At 44.9% G+C, this 18,264-nt stretch overlaps 1 protein-coding gene across 2 annotated transcripts in view; it reads right to left on the bottom strand.

The window, feature by feature from the left end:
* B3GALT1 (beta-1,3-galactosyltransferase 1) overlaps positions 1 to 18,264 on the bottom strand; it is a 333,237-nt gene that overhangs the window by 239,845 nt on the left and 75,128 nt on the right. For both annotated transcript variants that reach the window (XM_083714070.1, XM_083714071.1), the window contains exon 2: positions 1,391 to 1,534. The gene's annotated coding sequence lies outside the window, so the exon portion shown is untranslated. The remainder of the gene's footprint in view (positions 1 to 1,390; positions 1,535 to 18,264) is intronic.

Here is an 18,264-nt window from a genome sequence, read left to right as displayed (position 1 = left end):
TGTAAAAAGAAGTGCAGATAAACAGATTGTTTAGGAAAATTTAAGGTACAGTGGTACCTCAGGTTAAGAACGTAATTCGTTCTGGAGGTCTGTTCTTAACCTGAAACTGTTCTTAACGTGAGGTACCACTTTAGCTAATGGGGGCTCCCGCCGCATGATTTCTGTTCTCATCCTGAAGCAAAGTTCTTAACCCGAGGTACTATTTCAAGGGTCAGCGGAGTCTGTAACCTGAAGCGTCTGTAACCCGAGGTACCACTGTATATAAAGGGACAATGGTTCAGTCCAAACTAGAGCTCTTGGGCTGGGGGAAGGCTCTCCTCTCTCTACAGAACTGACCATCCCATGGTGAGACAAATGCACCTTCAAGGTTGGTGGCATGAATTTTTATTTGATTCTTCTCCTTGCCCACCCCCAATGTCTTTTGCTATTACCTTTTAAAGTCAAAGTCTGGCCTTTTGAAAATGCTTAGAACCTTAATAATTAGCAAATACTTGATGTCCTTCACTCTGCTGTTGCTAAAGCAACCACCGGCTGTCTTGTGTTAGGAGAGGACAACAGTGAAAGCCAGCTGGGTGGCATTTGGGCAGCTGTGACAAAACTAGAGAATTAAATCCTCCCAAATAATCTCGGGCTGCTTCAGACTTGAGGCTTGGGCTGTGAAAGGATTTCATTCCCAGGAAGCCCATAGAGGGATCCTGGGAGGCAGAAGGAACTTCTGGATGGATGGGCGATAGGAGGATCATTCCAGGGCAGTCCCTGTCACTCTCCCGATTCTGTCGGACTCCAGCTCCCATCAGCATCTGCCATGATGGAATGATGGGTGCATACCCTCCAACATTTCCCCAGTGAAAATAGGGACACCCCATTCCATAAATATACTTTTACTATTTATAACCCACACATCTTACTGGGTTGCCCCAGCGACTCTGGGGTAGCTTCAAACATATATAAGAACATAATACATTAAACTTTTTTTAAAAAACTTCCCTATACAGCTTGGGGGTTGGATAACTCCAAACCCTCCAACATTTCTCTAATAGGGACATCCTACCATACCCTCCAAGATTCCTCTGATGAAAATAGGGACCATCCTAGGGGAAAGTGAGACATTCCAGGATCAAATCAGAAACTGGGATGGCTTCTCTAAATCAGGGTCCTCCCTGGAAAATAGGGACACTTGGAGGGTCGGTGGGAGCTACAGGCTGACCCTATGTTGGACTACAACTCCCATCATCCCTAGCTAGCAAGGCCAGAGCTCAGGGATTATGAGAGTTGTAGTTCAGCAACATCTGGGGACCCACAGGTTGAGAACTGCTGTTCTAGAGTGTAGTGGAAGGGAAATAAAAGGCAGTTTGTACAAGTACTGTACATATAGCAAGCAGGATCTCACCTCAATAAGGTCATGGATGCTTCTGATTCCCACCCTAGTCTTCCGGGATTTAAGCTGTGGGAAGAACAGGTTCAGCCTCATGGTGTGGCCCAGTGTGAAACTTCTGAGCATGTGTTTCCACTCTTAGACTGGTGATGAGTGCTCCTAGTGGGAAGGAAGGAAGGAAGGAAGGAAGGAAGGAAGGAAAAAGAAAGATACAGCATTTTATTAATGTTCTCAGCTTTTGGGAACTTGCACTTCATTATTTTTTTATTTTTGCCTCTGCTCATTGTAAGCATTCCTCCTCCCTGCTTTTTAATTTTCCTGTTCTCTAATCTTCTCAATCCTCCCCACCCACTGCTTAGCACTGAACTAATCTGTACTGTCTGAGAGAGTTGATGGCCCAAAACAGAGAATTGTTGCAGGAAATGACATCATTTAAAGACTGAAAGGGAGGGAGGAAGCATAGGAGACAGGATTTTTAAAAGAAAGAAAGAAAACAATTTAGGAATTTGTTTTCATTCGACTTATTAGTTACCGCTTTATATTGCATCCTTTCCCTGAATAAGTTGTCCCCACGCCCTTAGCTCAGTCTGGAAGAACTGAAAAGGGAGGGAGGATTATTGAAATTCAGAAAGCATTCCAACCTTTGAAAGAGCTTTAAATGTGAGAGGAGCTTTTATCAGCTCATGGGTGTAATTGGTTGCCTTGTAAAAGCAATGATATGGAGTGATAGGATAGCCTCAAATGCAATCCATCCATAGTAACTACAGATTATGTCTGGACTTTCTTTGGGATGCTCTGAGTAAATCTTTAACTCCGGACATTCCAAATCAGCGAGAGTACTATTACGCAGCTTGTTTCACACACAGCAATAATCTTCCTCAACCTTGTGTACCTTGTAAACCACACGGCTGCACTGGTAAATCCTCCTCTTAATCTAGGCTGGAAGTAGACCCTCTGGTTCTCACAGTTCATCTCTCTGGAGAGCCTAGCCCAGACTTTTTCCATTACTCCACAGGTGAAAGAGACATTTACGCATTCTTGCACTGAGCAGCATTCCCCCCCCCGCCATAATGTGAAAGTAGAAGACCCTTCTCCAATTTAGCACCCTTCAGATCTTATGGGCTAGAACTCCCAACCGCTAGAGGACCTTCTCTGACTTTCATATCCTCTGGTTCCTGAATTGCAGAATGTTGGATTAGATGTACCCGGAGGTCCTTTCCAGCTCTACAATTCCATGACACTTGAGTAGCTCAGCATCTTGTGCTGCTCTTGTTTGCTTTGCAGTGGCATATGTATATTGCTCAAGGGCCGCAATCCCTTTCGAGGGACGCATGCCAATTCTGGGGAGGGTCAGGTGAAAAATTGGGCAGGTCAATTATTGTAAGTTTTCCCTTTGCGAAGTAGGTTGGTTTCTACTCACAGCCTTACATATTTTATCCTTCATCCAGGCAAGCAAAAAGAAAAAAAGAAAAAAAGAATTATCAGATCTCAAGAGCATCAATGCTCAAAGCAAAGAAGGGTCACAGAGCAGGTGTGGCCTTGGGATAATCACAAGGGTCAGACAGAAAGTTCTAGAAGGCCATGTTTGGCTCTGCTGCCAGGGGTTCCCCATCCCTGCAGTCTTTGTTTTATATTATTCTATGTTGCATTTTTAACTATAACTACAGTGGTGCCCCGCAAGACGAACGCCTCGCAAGATGAAAAACCCGCTAGACGAAAGGGTTTTCTGTTTTGGAGGCGCTTCGCAAAACGAATTTCCCTATGGGCTTGCTTCGCAAGAAGAAAGCCCATAGGGAAATCTCCGGGGACCTCTTTTAAATGCTAGCAGTGGGGAGCAAAGCCTTCCCCCCCCTCCGGCCTTCAGAAGAGGTCCAGGAAGGCCGGCGGGCGCCGAAAGGCTTTGCTCCCCACCGCCAGCATTTTAAAAGCAGTCCGGGATAGCAGGGAAGCGCTTCCCGCTATCCCGGATGGCTTTTGAAGGCAGGCGGGGGGACGACAAAGACTTTTGCCCCCCGCCCGCCTTCGGAAGAGGTCCTGGACCTCATCTGAAGGCGGGCGGGGGGCAAAAGTCTTTGCTCCCCCCGCCTGCCTTCCCGGGAGAGCGGAGAAACGCAGCGCTGCGTTTCTCCGCTCTCCCGGGAAGGCAGGCGGGGGGGAAGCAAAGACTCCCCCCCCCGGCCTTCAGAAGAGGTTGGGGGACAGACTGTCCCCGGACCTGGTCTGAAGGTGGTTTCCATAGGAACGCATTAATTGATTTTTAATGCATTCCTATGGAAAACCGTGCTTCGCAAGACGAAAAACTCGCAAGACGAAAAGACTTGCGGAACGAATTAATTTTGTCTTGCGAGGCACCACTGTATACATATACCGTAAATTTCGCTCCATAACACACAGTTTTTTACTCCTAGAAAGTAAGGGAAAATGTCTGTGCGTGTTATGGAGCGAATGCCTACAGATGGCGGGGGAATTTGCTGCAGTCGTGAGCAGTCCGTGGCTCGCTTTGAAACAGCAAAGCGGGTGTAAGCGGCTCCTGTCAGCTAGCGGAGCCGGGGAGGAGGGAGAGAAGCAGAGCGGGAGTTGGCTGCTTTAAAACAACCCCGTGTTCTCTGTCCCTGCCTGCAGTTTTTTGCTGTCCGATTTTGGATTAGCCACTGTAGGGGCTGTGTGTGTGTGTGTGTGTGCTGTCCGATTTTGGATTAGCCACTGTAGGGGCTGTGTGTGTGTGTGGGGAAGCGTTCTCCTCCTCTTGCTTCCCCTTCACTCTCCCTGCGCCCCTGCGACTTTAGGATTGACACTCTGTGTGTCTGTGTGTGAGGCATCGTTCTCCTTCTCTTGCTTCCCGTTCACTCTCCCAGCGCCCCTGAGCGCCCCTGCGACTTTAGGATTGACACTGTGTGTCTCTCTGTGTGTGAGGGCTCCTTCTCCTTCTCTTGCTTCCAATCACTCTCCCTGCGCCCCTGCGCTCTCCCAGCGACTTTAGGGCCAGTTCTCTCTCTCTCTCTGTGTGTTTTGACCTCACTGCGCTTGTTGGAGGAGAGTGTTGGTCGCAATTTTTCTTGATTTGTCTCAGAGTGGTTACTATCGTGGTTTTCTTGCCGGGGAGGAGGGAGAGAAGCAGAGCCTGCTTGTTCTAAAGGAGCAAAGCCGGAGAGGAGCCTCTCCTGCATTATTAGCAGCATCCTTCTCCACACCCCCCACGTGTGCTCCTTGTCCCTTGAGTGTTTTTCCTTCCCTCCCCACTTAAAACGTGGTTACAAAGCACCGTTCCACATGGATCCTCAGGATTTTTACACTGGGCTACCCCAAACTCACCGTCAGATCGCATGTCTGTGGCCACAGCATGAACCACAAAAATCATACATCCACTGTTTCGTTTAGAATATTTTTTTCTTGTTTTCCTCCTCTAAAAACTGTGTGCGTGTTATGGTCAGGTGCGTTATAGAGCGAAAAATACGGTAGTTAAAGCCATGGTTTTCCCAGTAGTGATGTATGGAAGTGAGAGCTGGACCATAAAGAAGGCTGATCGCCAAAGAATTGATGCTTTTGAATTATGGTGCTAGAGGAGAATCTTGAGAGTCCCATGGACTGCAAGAAGATCAAACCTCTCCATTCTTCAGGAAATCAGCCCTGAGTGCTCACTGGAAGGACAGATCGTGAAGCTGAGACTCCAAGACTTTGGCCACCTCATGAGAAGAGAAGACTCCCTGGAAAAGACCCTGATCTTGGGAAAGATGGAGGGCACAAGGGGACGACAGAGGATGAGATGGTTGGAGAGTGTTATCGAAGCTACAAACATGAGTCTGACCAAACTGCGGGAGGCAGTGGAAGACAGGAGTGCCTGGCGTGCTCTAGTCCATGGGGTCACGAAGAGTCGGACACGACTAAACGACTAAAGAACAACAACAATGTTGCATTCTTATTTCTTTTAAAACTCATTTTGCTAAAGAACTCTTCATTCCATCAGTGAAGTGACTTTCTCTGCATCACTTTGGCACCTGTACTCTTTCAGGGGGAGGAAGAGGGGGTCATTTTCCTTACTATTCCTGTTTTGTCTACTTTTCTGGAAATAATTTTTTTATTGTAACGAGGTTACAGACAAATGCAAATACTAATTTAACCAACCAACGAACAAATTAAAATAATCTCTCATACTTCTTACTTGCAAATTTCCCAAAGGGCATTCCCAAAACCTTCCTCCAAATTAATACACGGTGCTAAAAATCGTTACGCATTTAAAAGCTGACATTGCATATGATCATGTTAAATGAACGCCAAGATTCAGAGCCTTATTTTCCCCTTAGTAGTGATCTTTTTCGCCTTCCACCGATGGTATGCATTAACCGGCAAAGCAGGAGACAGAGTGTTTATTCTTTGAGTAGAATTATTATTCCTACTCCACCGAGGAGACATTAGTGCCACTAGATCCCCTTGAGTAACTTTCAACACACTATATTAGGTATCACCTAATTCAGCACCCGGAAGTGCAGAAAAGCCAGCAAGTTCACACACAGCATGCTTCTGCTGCGGCAAAGTTGCACCAGAGGAACTGCATTTGAAGCAGCTCCCAATCCCCAGCCATTACATGTGGGGAGCAGAGAGCATACATCTTTCTCCAATATCTGCAAGGCATACAGGATTCCAAGTTTTTATAACCATGGCAGCTGGCAGCAGATGTCTGGGGGGGTCGGCGCTGCCCATCCCCTAAGGAGAACATTAGCACCAAACCCGTATACACCAGTCAATTCAAATTTATTTGTACTGTAAGATTCAGATGTACAATAAAAAAGGGGCCTTAGGGGAGAATTCACTACGTGCAGCAGAGTGGGAGAAAAAAGAAAAGGGAAAAAGAGACAGTCCAGAATCTAGGATAAAACTATTCTTGCTCTCCACTCCTCCTCCTTTAACTGAACCCATTGCAGATCAACATCCTTGTTAAGAGAAAACATTTCTCCAGAGATGGATGAATGGATGCCATATTTCAATGGATTTGTCCTGGGTGTTATTTAGCACTTTTATGTGTTTAGTCAATTTCTCCATCAGGGCTCTCCTGTGCGAGATGAAGATGGTCTAAACACTTTCAGTTCTGTTCAATAACTTGCCTTGGCACTACAAGTAGGAAGGTTATGAGTTCTTTATGAAATTATTTATGCTGCTGTTCTTTGTGAAGCATAAATACTGTTCTTCTCCAACACTGCATTCATAGCATGCCTCATAGGCCTTATTTTTCTCTAGAATCTTTCTCTTGTGGTACAAGAATTCCACTCTTTAGACTGCGTGTTCTCATGGTTTCACTGAACATTTATAACTAGGGCTGTATCCAAGTTATACTCAGACCCGTTGAATTTGACGGGCATTTAGATATGTCCAGGGATTTAAATGGGTCTACTCTGAGCAGGACTTATGTTAGATACAACCTACAGACTGTGCCTATATAGTACATTCAAAAATTTTGTGTCGGTTTATCTGTTCTGATCTTAATTCCCAGAAGTGTCAATTTAGCTTATTTTGCTTAAGCCATGGAGGTCCTGGGCTGCCCAGACAACAAGACCCCTCTCTTGGCCTCGTTGATGTCCCGTCGTCTCTCGAGACAGATGGATGACAGAAAGAAGGTTAAGCCATTCACCTTATTCTCTCCAGTTCTATTTGTATGCACAACTTTATTTGTACAGTCACTCCGAAAACAGGATGCTAGACTAGATGAGCTTTTCGCTTAATCCAGCAGTGTTCATTGTTCGTTGTACCCGAGAGTAAGGCACACATTTAGATTGTGCTATTGTGGTTACCGAAGAACAAAACACTGTGATGATCATCCAGCTATGACACCTTTTGGCGTGCCAGGTGTTTAAAATATATCAGTTGCCAAGGAGAGCTAGTCTAGCTTCACAACAACCTGTTCCTGAAATCCTATATACACTTACCTGGGAGTAAGTTCCACTGGGCTCACTGGAACTTACTTCTGAGTAGGCATGCATAGGCTTGTGCTGCATCATGGAGCCTTCTAGCTCCCCAGCACCAGCTACAGCAGTCTAGTTGCAATGTCTACCACATGGTCTGAAAAGAAGTGGCCCTGCTCCCAGAGCTTTGTATCTGCTTCAGAGGGTTGTTTTGAGTTTCAGTTTGCACAAAGCAAATCCCCCATTTTATTGAAGAGAAATACAAGGCTACTGCTGGTGGTGATGATGGGCAAAGAGCAGTGGATAAGTTTTGTGATAGCTTAAGCTTCCGATCCAGAAACAACCTTTCCTGCACTTTCCAATCATAATGCTTTAGGGAGGAAGTAACTTGCTAAGTTGTTCCATTTCTATTGAATCTCCTTGGCACAGCAACTTTCAGAGTTGCAGGCAGTAGTGGTTGAACTTGTATCATTGCAATCCAGACCAATTCTTTCCTAAAATCCAAACCCTTGTTGTTGTTGTTCTGTTGGTTTTACTCTTGCTGTTGGTTGCTTTTAAGTCACTTATCTTCTCCCCAACCCCAATCTCATTCCTGTTCTGGCCTTGGTTGCATTTGATTAAAGTTTAGCATTAAATCATTGCATCTGTGAGTTATAGTAGAGTATCTGTCTGACTCGTGTGTGTGTGTGTGTGTATACACTATACTATGTACAAGCAGGTCAGTGCAAAGCTAGTCTGAGGCCTGCAGTGGAAGCCCTGTCCATGAGACTCACCATTGCAGCACCACCACCTAATCTGATCTGACGTTACACACTGGTATGTAGCAATGCAAGTCCAGATTTTACTATTGAAGCCTTGCCATGCAGACAGACAGGCGTGGGCATTCCGCCCATGGCCATTTGACTCATTAAGTCCCCGGCTGGCTGGGAGGCACAGGGCATTCTTGGCATGACAGTGTAACTCCGTCAAGCCCCTGGCAGGTCCCCTGACTGGCTTAACCCTCCAAGACCTGGGGGGGGGGGGCAGGTGAACCTGGCTGCACCCCCTCTGCACGGGCCTGTGTACAAACACTGTATTGGTGTACACTTTAAAATTTCAATAAAGTGTCATGCACTCCATCAAGCAGGAGCCTGGCATGGTTTGTTCTGTCCCTGCCCAAGGTAGATGTGTATTTTTGGAGGACATTCTCAATCCTCTCCCCCCAAATCAACTTTAAATGTGCCTGGTGCACACCCACACACACCCACACACCCTGCATTTATTTGCCTGAAATATGGCAGGTTTCATCACTTCAGATAGGTCTATAATGCCTGCACATCCTCTCTCTCTCTCTCTCTCTCTCTCTCTCTCTCTCTCTCTCTCTCTCTTTCTCTCTCTCTCTCTCTCTCTCTCACACACACACACACACTACAGCAATTTGGGGTTTTCCCAACCAGAGTTATTTGGGAGACATACAAAGATTTGTATTTTCTGAAGTGAGGCTCTGCTTTGAATCTAAAACATAGTGAAACAACAGTCTGAACCACTGAACCTCAATGACACAATATTTGAATTGCTGAAGTGGGTTCTCAAGTGATTCCCCCCCCCACACACCCCAGCTGGAAACGTACTTATGAATTGGGGTCACTTATCCTAGGATTCCTTCTGTTTCAGAGTATAAGTCAGTATCTGCATCAGATCTTTAAAATGTTTTACATAGATATCCTATATTATCTATCCCAAATTTCCCAGAGTTGCATTCCCCCCACCCCCGATCAGTGTGAAACTCTCTGATGTACAGGGGTTACTTGCAGACCCCCATGTACATTGGTGGGGCCTGGGTAAAGCATTCTGCCCCACCCTGCCCCTGTTCCACCCTTTTAGTGATGTTTTAGTGACATTTGGTGGTCACTTCTGGGTTTGGCACTGTATGTGTATGCGCAATCAAGCATCAACAGGACACTTGTAAATTGGCCATCACCTGTCTTTCATTTCTTCCATAGATGTGAAAGGATCCCACCAATTCAGGCAGGATAAGGGGACTCCCAGTGTCATTGAGGTGACAGCAAAACGTGCCTCCCATTCTTACTAAGCTGGACTAAATGGCCTAAATCTGCTTTTACCCCCAAAAAGTCTTCTTGATTTACACTGTCTAATAAAAATCAATGGGAGCAATTGGTGAGGGCAGATGAAACCTCTGCAAGTAGGGAAGCAACAGGTCTCACCTCTTCCCTAAAGAAAGGGTAGCCACACGTTGCCCTCCCAATATTGTTGGCCTGCAGCTCTCATCATCTGTGCTATGGCTGTGCTTTCAGTGACTGAAGGGAGCTGCAATCCACCAGGTTATGGACGGCACCATGTTGACTATACCTGCATATCATGTTGACTTTCCAGCATCTGCACACCCCTTCCAGCAGAGGATGCAGCCAAGGAAAGGGGGGCTATTGGCAAGCCCCCAGCTGGCCCCAGCCCACCGGCCAGTGTGCCGGACAATCTCCAGTCCTTGGTGCAGCATCAGTGACTCGAGCTTCAGAAGCTAGAGCTTGCTACTCAGCAGAGTAAATGCTATGCAACAGAAGTGGCAGGAGACGGCTGTGTGAGCATATCTACAAGCAGTTTATTCAGCATACAGCAGGACAAAAGGAAAACATATCCAATCTCCTTCGTGTCCAAAAGCAAGCAGCATAAGCAAAAGCTATACACAAACGGAAGTTCCCAGCAAGCTGTGCTGGAGTGTAAACAGGCATGTGACACACAACAATCATGCCTGTACTTAAGGTGGAACGGAATATCCTAACAGGGTCCACTGCATCGAACGCCCAGCATGACCAAGCCGCAAACACTGAACTGTCAACCTATCGTCTTCATCTCTTCCATCTCCCCCCACTCCTGCTTCTCTGTAGTGGACTTTCTTACTTCAGGCAGTGCTAACACATTACTTTGTTGAACCACCTCTGCAGAATATGAGTTTCACACCGGGGTGATCATAAATCACCCAGAGAACCCATTCAGTACAAGATACATTACAAGGAAAGTTATCTTTGTAGCGACAGAGGAGAAGTTAAAATCTTGTGGGCTGCAAAGAAAATGCCAACCAGCCAGCTAAGTCACCGAAGGCCATTAAATCAGATTTTAAGTATTGTCCCACCAGGGGGAAAATCAATCGGGGCTAAGTCCTTAACTTTATGACCTAAAGGCTTTCTAAATTATCAGCAAGTGACTTGCATAAATTGTAAGCAACACCATATAATGTACCAAGAGTGTTGCTAAATATTGCAGCTTCTTTCCCTGACTCTTCTGAGCAACATGCACAGTCGTAGGTGAAACTTATTACTAATGAAAGCATCAACAAAACAGGCCAAGTGACCCCAACACCAATCCACACACTCCAGCAAGGTTTCAATGGCAGGCTATGGCTGACCATCCTCTTCCATAACTAGTGATGGGAAAGCCTGGCATGTGCTCATGGGCCCACCTAGCCAACAGCTCTTCCCTCCTCCCCAAACAAGCATTGCATAGCCATGCAGGGCCACCCAAGACGGACAGGTCATAGCCGAAAGTTTAGACTAAATTTGATCCACCTGGAGAAGGAACTGGCAAACCACTCCAGTACTTTGCCAAGAAAACTCCATGGACATAAAAAAGGAGAAGCTTTGAGAAGAAAGTGAGAGTTTCCAAGGCATGCTGTGGTTCATGTGTGTGTTCATGCTGTGGTTAGACAACTAATCAACAAGCAAAATAAATCATGTAAGTATTTACTACATGAGGTAGTATGTTTCAAGTCTCAACACTCTTCTTTCAAAGGCTAGTGGGGCCTGGAGAGACACAGTGTGATGGCATTGTTCCCCAAAGAGCAAAGCGTGCAAGGAGGGCGCACCAGGGCATATACAGTCATACCTCATGTTACGTTTGCTTCAGGTTGTGCGTTTTCAGGTAGCGTCCTGCGGCGACCCGGAAGTACCGGAAAGGGTTACTTCTGGGTTTTGCTGCTCGCGCATACGCACAAAAATACATCATGCGCATGCGCAGAAGTGACGAATCGCCGCCCGCTCGTGCGGGTTGCGTTCTTTTCAGGTTGTGAACAGGCCTCCGGAACGGATCCCGTTCACAAACATAGGTACCACTGTAGCTCATTCCCACACCGGGTGACTATTTCCACAGCTTCATTAACATGCAACCCCAAAATTATGGATCCCCCCCAACTGATGCCAAAGCTTAGTGCCAGTTCTGTGCTGTTTTGTGCCACGAACCAAAAAACTCAACCTTCTCTAGTTGACTCCAAACAGGCACCAAAGTTTTGTATTATGTTTGTGCCGTTGGCTTACAGTTTTGTGTCTTGGCAAACAGTAATGGCTGTCATCACCCCTGGTCTTCCCATTTTATCTAGTTGCCTGTGCATCTTATCTTGCTTTGGATGGTAAACACAGAGAAGATGTGAAACACACCATGAGGGTGACTTCACAGATCAACGTTTTTATAACCTAGTGTCCTGCTGGACTGCTGTCGGCCCTATAAAGACCAAAACATCTGTAGAGAGCCATGTTCGGGAGAGCTGTCATTGCCACAAACAAATAAGCCAAATACTGTGTGTTACTTGCTTGAAAAGCAGAACCACAACTGATAAAATGAAAACGTGGCCACTTTGAAGGCAAACTAATTCTATCGCTGTGATATTCAGTAAACTTTCATTTAGGCATTAGCGGCATTTCCTATTCACAGTATGGGACAATCTTTCCTGCCAGTAGATGTACCCAGCAATTTAAAAAATTGAGCCATCACTGTATTTTACTTCGCTGTACTGTTCGGACTGCCAAGTCTAGAGTAAGCCTAAGGCACAACCTTTGACCTGAAAGACACTTAAAAATAAAAAAGCTGTAAGTCACAATGGTCAAGTTAAGCCATCTAAAAATTTATTCAATGTTTCTTTTGTATCACACTTGCTTTAAGGTAAGGTGAACTGAAGGCACTTAAAAGATTTTAGTTCTTGCTATAAAAAAATATTTCATTAAATGGGAACAATTATGTCTCTGGCTGATGTATGAGCTAATACTTCCAGTTGTGACCTAATTAAACGGTACTTCATGGCAAGAGTCCTGGAAAAAAAAGAAATTATTTGTACATTCACAGTTCATGTTAGAAATCTCAGGAGTTCTCATTAACTGAAAATTACAATAGCGCAATCATCAGCGCCTTTGTCATTTACAGCTAAAATAGTCTCTGGGAAGCTGTGAAGTATTTCAAGGTCTCTATGATTCTGTCTGAGCCACAAAAGCTAGCTGTTACAACTCTTATTTACCTTGCTGAGCGCTCATTTGCTGGAGGAGACAGAGATAGTCTGCCTTGCGGACAAGTTTGTCTCACAACAAAGCCCCACAGAAAGTGGTTAGGCTGCTTGCCACATATTTTAGAAGGCAAGTGGGTATGGAGCCAGACCCAGGATGGGGAACCCCAGGCCTTGGGGCCAAATGCAGGCCTTCAGGCCTAAACCCTCTGCACCACCACCACCTGTCCCTAGGACTTATCCCTCATGGTCCCTGCTTTCCAGTCTGCTTGAAACTTGTCCTTGAACTTTGATAGTGTCTGCTTGCCTGGATAGAGGATAGAGGACAGTGTGTGTGTGCAGAAACTACTAGTCTACTGTACAAACATATCCTTTAAATATTGCTCTCCCTACTTTTGCCTTTGGCCATGCCCCTCACTGGCAAGAGGCACCTGGAAAGTTGCCCATAAGGAAAATGGCCCTCAATGTGGAAATTGGTTTCTCAGCCATGAGCAGAGCTGGGCTATGAGACTGGGGACTTTGGAGGCAGGCTTTTAACTATATCTAATGATAACTTTAATATTCCTTGTAAACTGCTTAGAGGTTTCATTATAGGCATTTTGCTCTAAGGAACGAATAAAAAGTCGGCCAGTCATGGGAAGATGAGTACGTCGAACAGCTTCTCCAGCTTGCACAATGGATCTACGTGCAATGCAAAAACACAGATTTATGGCTGCAGGTTCCATTTATTAATGAGAAAATGGGTTTTTTTTTTTCATAACCATGTGGAATCCTGGTCCATGTTTTTGTGCCTTGAAACCTAACTCAATGTTAGGCTGGAGGAAGATTCCTACAGCTGGGTTATTCTTATGCCAATTTTGGATTCCCAGAGTTTGTTTGGTTATTATTCTTTATTTATTTTTAAAAATAAATAAATTGCTGTGAAGCGTTTGGGACAAGTTCCAGTATTTTTGGAACAGCCTTGCCACCATCTGGTACCTGTACCCACAAGGGTATTCCGCTCTTACTCAAAGAGGCAACACATTCATTAACAATTGCTTGTCTCTGCGAGGACACAGATGTGTCTGGGACCGAGCTTCATAGATTATAGCTCCAGGAGATTAATGATGCTATTTCATGTTCCTTCAATGGGCAATGGACCTCACCTCCGATTCTTTCCTATGCAATGTTCCAAGCTCCAGAAGATGCCATCCTCCAGGGTAGTAGCAGCTGAATGCAGGAAAGAGGTGGCATCTGTGCATAAGGATGAAACATTGATTCAACTGAACATCTGAAGCTGCCTTGGATGCAGTCAAATTATCCCTCCATCTATTTAAGACCCAGAAAGCTGATGGGAGCAACTTCCCAAGCTCTGTCTGGTAGAAATCTTCCACAGCCCCACAACCCAAGTTCTTCTTAAAAGGATATGTTGCCTTAGAAGGAACCTAGAACTTTCTGTATTTAAGGTATGGACTCTGTCGCTGAGCTACAGGTTCCTCAAAGTGCAACTGACACAATATTCCAGGATTGTAAGGAAAATGGAATGTCTCGAAAGAACCTCCATGCAACCAACATTTCAGATATATGAATGCAGGGAAGGCACTAGAGATGTCACTACAGCTGCAGTGCTTTAATTCCCCCTTTTCACAACATCTCTCTAAGGACAGGCAACCCCTGCCTTCAAACAGTAAGACACACAATGGAAAGGAGGCAGCAGGGTGGTTGTCGGCAGCGCTGCAAATGTTCATGGATAACAGTGAGCAATTTTGGATCAGCCCTAATGTTGACAGTAAAATCGAAGTGTGACAATTTGCACATTCAGATTTTCTGCTGAAAATTAGTCTTAGTTCCTCAGACACACTTTACTGATATTCCCTCACATCGCTTCTTTTTTATTTTCTAGTTTTTATTTTTTCTTCCTCCTACCCGCAATCCTCTGAGGTAACTTTGTCATTCAACTTCAACACTCTGAATCCACAGTCGGCAAGTTCTCCTATGTCTTTTACATTTATCTCTTCTGAGATGTTTACCTAGCATAATTTTGTTTTCCCTTCTGTCTCTCTCCACACAAACACACACCTTTGCATCAGCCTGCCTGCATCCTAAAATCAGCCACAAAGCCCCTATTCAAAAGCTTAGAATCACAGAATTATAGAATTGTAGAGTTGGAAGGAACCAACTGTTTTGCCCAACGTGTGGTTCGAACACAGAACCCTGAGATTAACACATGTTTTACATGTGTTATTTGTAAATTGCCTTGAAAGGGGATATAACATATTTTTAAAAATAAATATGTGCATATGCGTGAGATATTCTCTCTCTCTCTCTCTCTCTCTCTCTCTAATATTTTTCACCTCTGTGCAAATGCTGTTTACTCTTCCAGCCTAGTCCTTTTTCATTCTTCTCATACAGAGGCAGACACTATTTCTCCAGTGCCACATTCCATGCAGATTTATTCCACATTTTATTTATCCAAGTTTTGCTCTTTGGAAAAATGTTACTAGTGCTGCAGCAGGTAGAAATTATTTTAATTGTTTAAAATTCATCCCTTTAATGTTTTGTATTAACATTAAATAGCTATGCACAGTGCCCTTGCTTGCAATCCAAAACAACCACAAAAATAAATAATTTATTTTTTAATCTCGACAACTGCATGATTTACTGTTTAAAGAGGTTTTTAAAAAGAAGGATGGAAGGGGGGATAACAGAAATATTCTACCAAGGTATCATAACCATGGTGTATTCGGAATAGTTCAGCGTTAGCAGAATGAGTGAGAAGTTAAGAAAGCTCTCTCAGAGGCCTTGTGTCAGGAGGCAAATGTATGTTTCTCCTCACCAGGCACCTATACAATCTGAGAGTGGAACTGGGCACACTCACCAAACAACCAGTGCTGAAACTGACCAAATATTCAAACTGACAACACAAATTTAAGTGGTATAAAGAGCAGTGGTGGACTTTGTCTCTCAATTTTCAGTGGCACCCTGTGTGACTAAAATTTGGTGTGCCTCCACCTCTCATGCTTCCCTCAAAAGCGGATACCCTAAAACAACTTCTGTAAAGAGGATTCATAAGCAAAAACATGACTAGTTGTCTGCTTTTTAAATCCAAGGTCTTTCTCCTTCAGTAACTGGGTCACTTTCTATTTAAAAAAAGTGAAGTGGTGTCTGTTGCGTTAAGATGTGTTTACACATTGTGGCATTATCCACTGGTGAGGTAGGGTTGGGAGGATGTTTTCATCTTTCTGATTGATCACTCCAATTTTAAGTGGTTGCTGGCAAGCTGTCCTACTACGGAATTTAGAAGTGCTCTTCCCTTTTTGCAGATTGCTTTTCCATCCAGAAAAACCTCACCAGGCTCAAGACAAAGAGCAATCGGAAAAGATAAATATCACTTAGCAGATTTACACATCTTATTTGAATAGCTTGACTTCCAGCAACCCTGTGTGAAATTATGTGTGTTTTGCATGAATCTTGACAAATCTAGGTCTGTGAAGGTATACTTTGCAATCCCAAAAGTAGGCCACCTGTAAATATTTATTACTGTTGCTACAGCCAAACAGATTTGAAAACAATCCTCATGGATGTCAACTTATCTCTTTCCAACAACCCCCCCCCCCCCCAGTCCTCAAATGAAGACGTGGATTAGTCAAGCCTCTGCCATTTTTAAATTAACCCACTCCAACAACAATACATTGTAACAAATTATTCCTCTGAAATAGAGGTATTTCTGAGTTAATTGCCTCCCACACCTTTTTATTCTCACTCCAAACCAGTTTCAGTTTATGGTATTTCCTAGCTCAGTGTGGCTTTGCTTTTATTTTTAATTAACTCTGCTGCCTTCTTTTCTTCACTGGATGTTGCAGTTGCTGTGCTGCCTTGGAAAGCAATTTTTGTGCTAGATATTCCTGCTATCTCTCCTGCCACGGCTGTGCTCTGAGCTGCCAGAGAAGTGTGCTATGGTTATGGTACCTCTTAGCATTGTGGTGGAGTGGGAGTGCGGAACCCTTGTTTCCACAACTGCCAACCCTGGCCATTGGCCATGTTTCCTGCAGCTGATGGGAGCTGAGTTCAGCAACATCTGGAGGATCAAAAGTTCCCACCACCTGTAGTAAAAAAAATGGGGGGGGACCCCTGGATGGCTAAGTACAGTCAAAGGTGACTATGGGGTGTGACACTCATCTCACTTCAGGCCGAGGGAGCTGGCATTTGTCCACAGACAATTTTCCAGGTCAAGTGGCCAGCATGACTAAACCGCTTCTGGTGCAACGGAACAGTGTGATGGAAGCCAGAACACACAAAAATGCCGTTTACCTTCCCGCCACAGCGATACCGTTTCATCTACTCGCACTGGCATGCTAGGTTGGCAGGAGCTGAGACAGAGCAATGGGAGCTCACCCCATTTGTCTCAATCATTCACGATATGCAGCAACACTCCATCTTATGCAATGCGTGTTTCCCATGCTGTACAACATCAGAATATGTTTTCTCCAGCCCACGACATTCAAGGGGTAGGGAAATAAAATATATAATGTGATGCCTTGACATGGACATATCTGTACTTATGGGGGGTGGAGATAGTCTAGTGCAGGGTTTACCAAACTTGGGTCTTCAGCTGTTTTGGGGCTACAACACCCATCATCCTTGCCAACTACTCCTGCTAGCTAGGATGATGGGAGCTGTAGTCCAACAACATCTTGAGACCCAAGTTTGGGAAACCCTGGTCTAGTGAGAATGTATTGGATGGGCCACAACATAAATGTGTTGGCATCTCTCTATCTCGGGAGTAAATGGAGGATTGCACCTTTGCTGATGAAGTCAAACTATTGAAAGGTTGCAGTGCCTCTTGTGGCTGTAGAGACTGGTACAGAAGAGACACGTTTTGTTGCATAGAATCATAGAGTTGGAAGAGACCGCAAGGGAGTCCAACTCCCTGCCAAGCAGGAAACACCATCAGAGCACTCCTGACATACGGTTGTCAAGCCTCTGCTTAAAGACCTCCAAAGAAGGAGACTCCACCACACTCCTTGGCAGCAAATTCCACTGTCAAACAGCTCTTACTGTCAGGAAGTTCTTCCTAATGTTTAGGTGGAATCTTCTTTCTTGTAGTTTGGATCCATTGCTCCGTGTCCGCTTCTCTGAAGCAGCAGAAAACAACCTTTCTCCCTCCTCTATGTGACAGCCTTTTATATATTTGAACATGGCTATCATATCACCCCTTAACCTCCTCTTCTCCAGGCTAAACATGCCCAGCTCCCTTAGCAGTTCCTCATAAGGCATCATTTCCAGGCCTTTGACCATTTTGGTTGCCCTCCTCTGGACACGTTCCAGTTTGTCAGTGTCCTTCTTGAACTGTGGTGCCCAGAACTGGACACAGTACTCCAGGTGAGGTCTGACCAGAGCAGAATACAGTGGCACTATTACTTCCCTTGATCTAGATGCTATACTCCTATTGATGCAGCCCAGAATTGCATTGGCTTCTTTAGCTGCCGCGTCACACTGTTGGCTCATGTCAAGTTTGTGGTCAACCAAGACTCCTAGATCCTTTTCACATGTACTGCTCTCAAGCCAGGTGTCACCCATCTTGTATTTGTGCCTCTCATTTTTTTTGCCCAAGTGCAATACTTTACATTTCTCCCTGTTAAAATTCATCTTGTTTGTTTTGGCCCAGTTCTCTAATCTGTCAAGGTCGTTTTGAAGTGTGATCCTGTCCTCTGGGGTGTTAGCCACCCCTCCCAGTTTGGTGTCATCTGCAAATT

The sequence above is a fragment of the Podarcis gaigeae genome (assembly GCF_964106915.1).
Source record: "Podarcis gaigeae genome assembly, chromosome: 1".
NCBI classification, from domain to species: domain Eukaryota; kingdom Metazoa; phylum Chordata; class Lepidosauria; order Squamata; family Lacertidae; genus Podarcis; species Podarcis gaigeae.
Note: the sequence above shows the minus strand (reverse complement) of the source record. Positions and strands in the feature narration are given on the sequence as shown.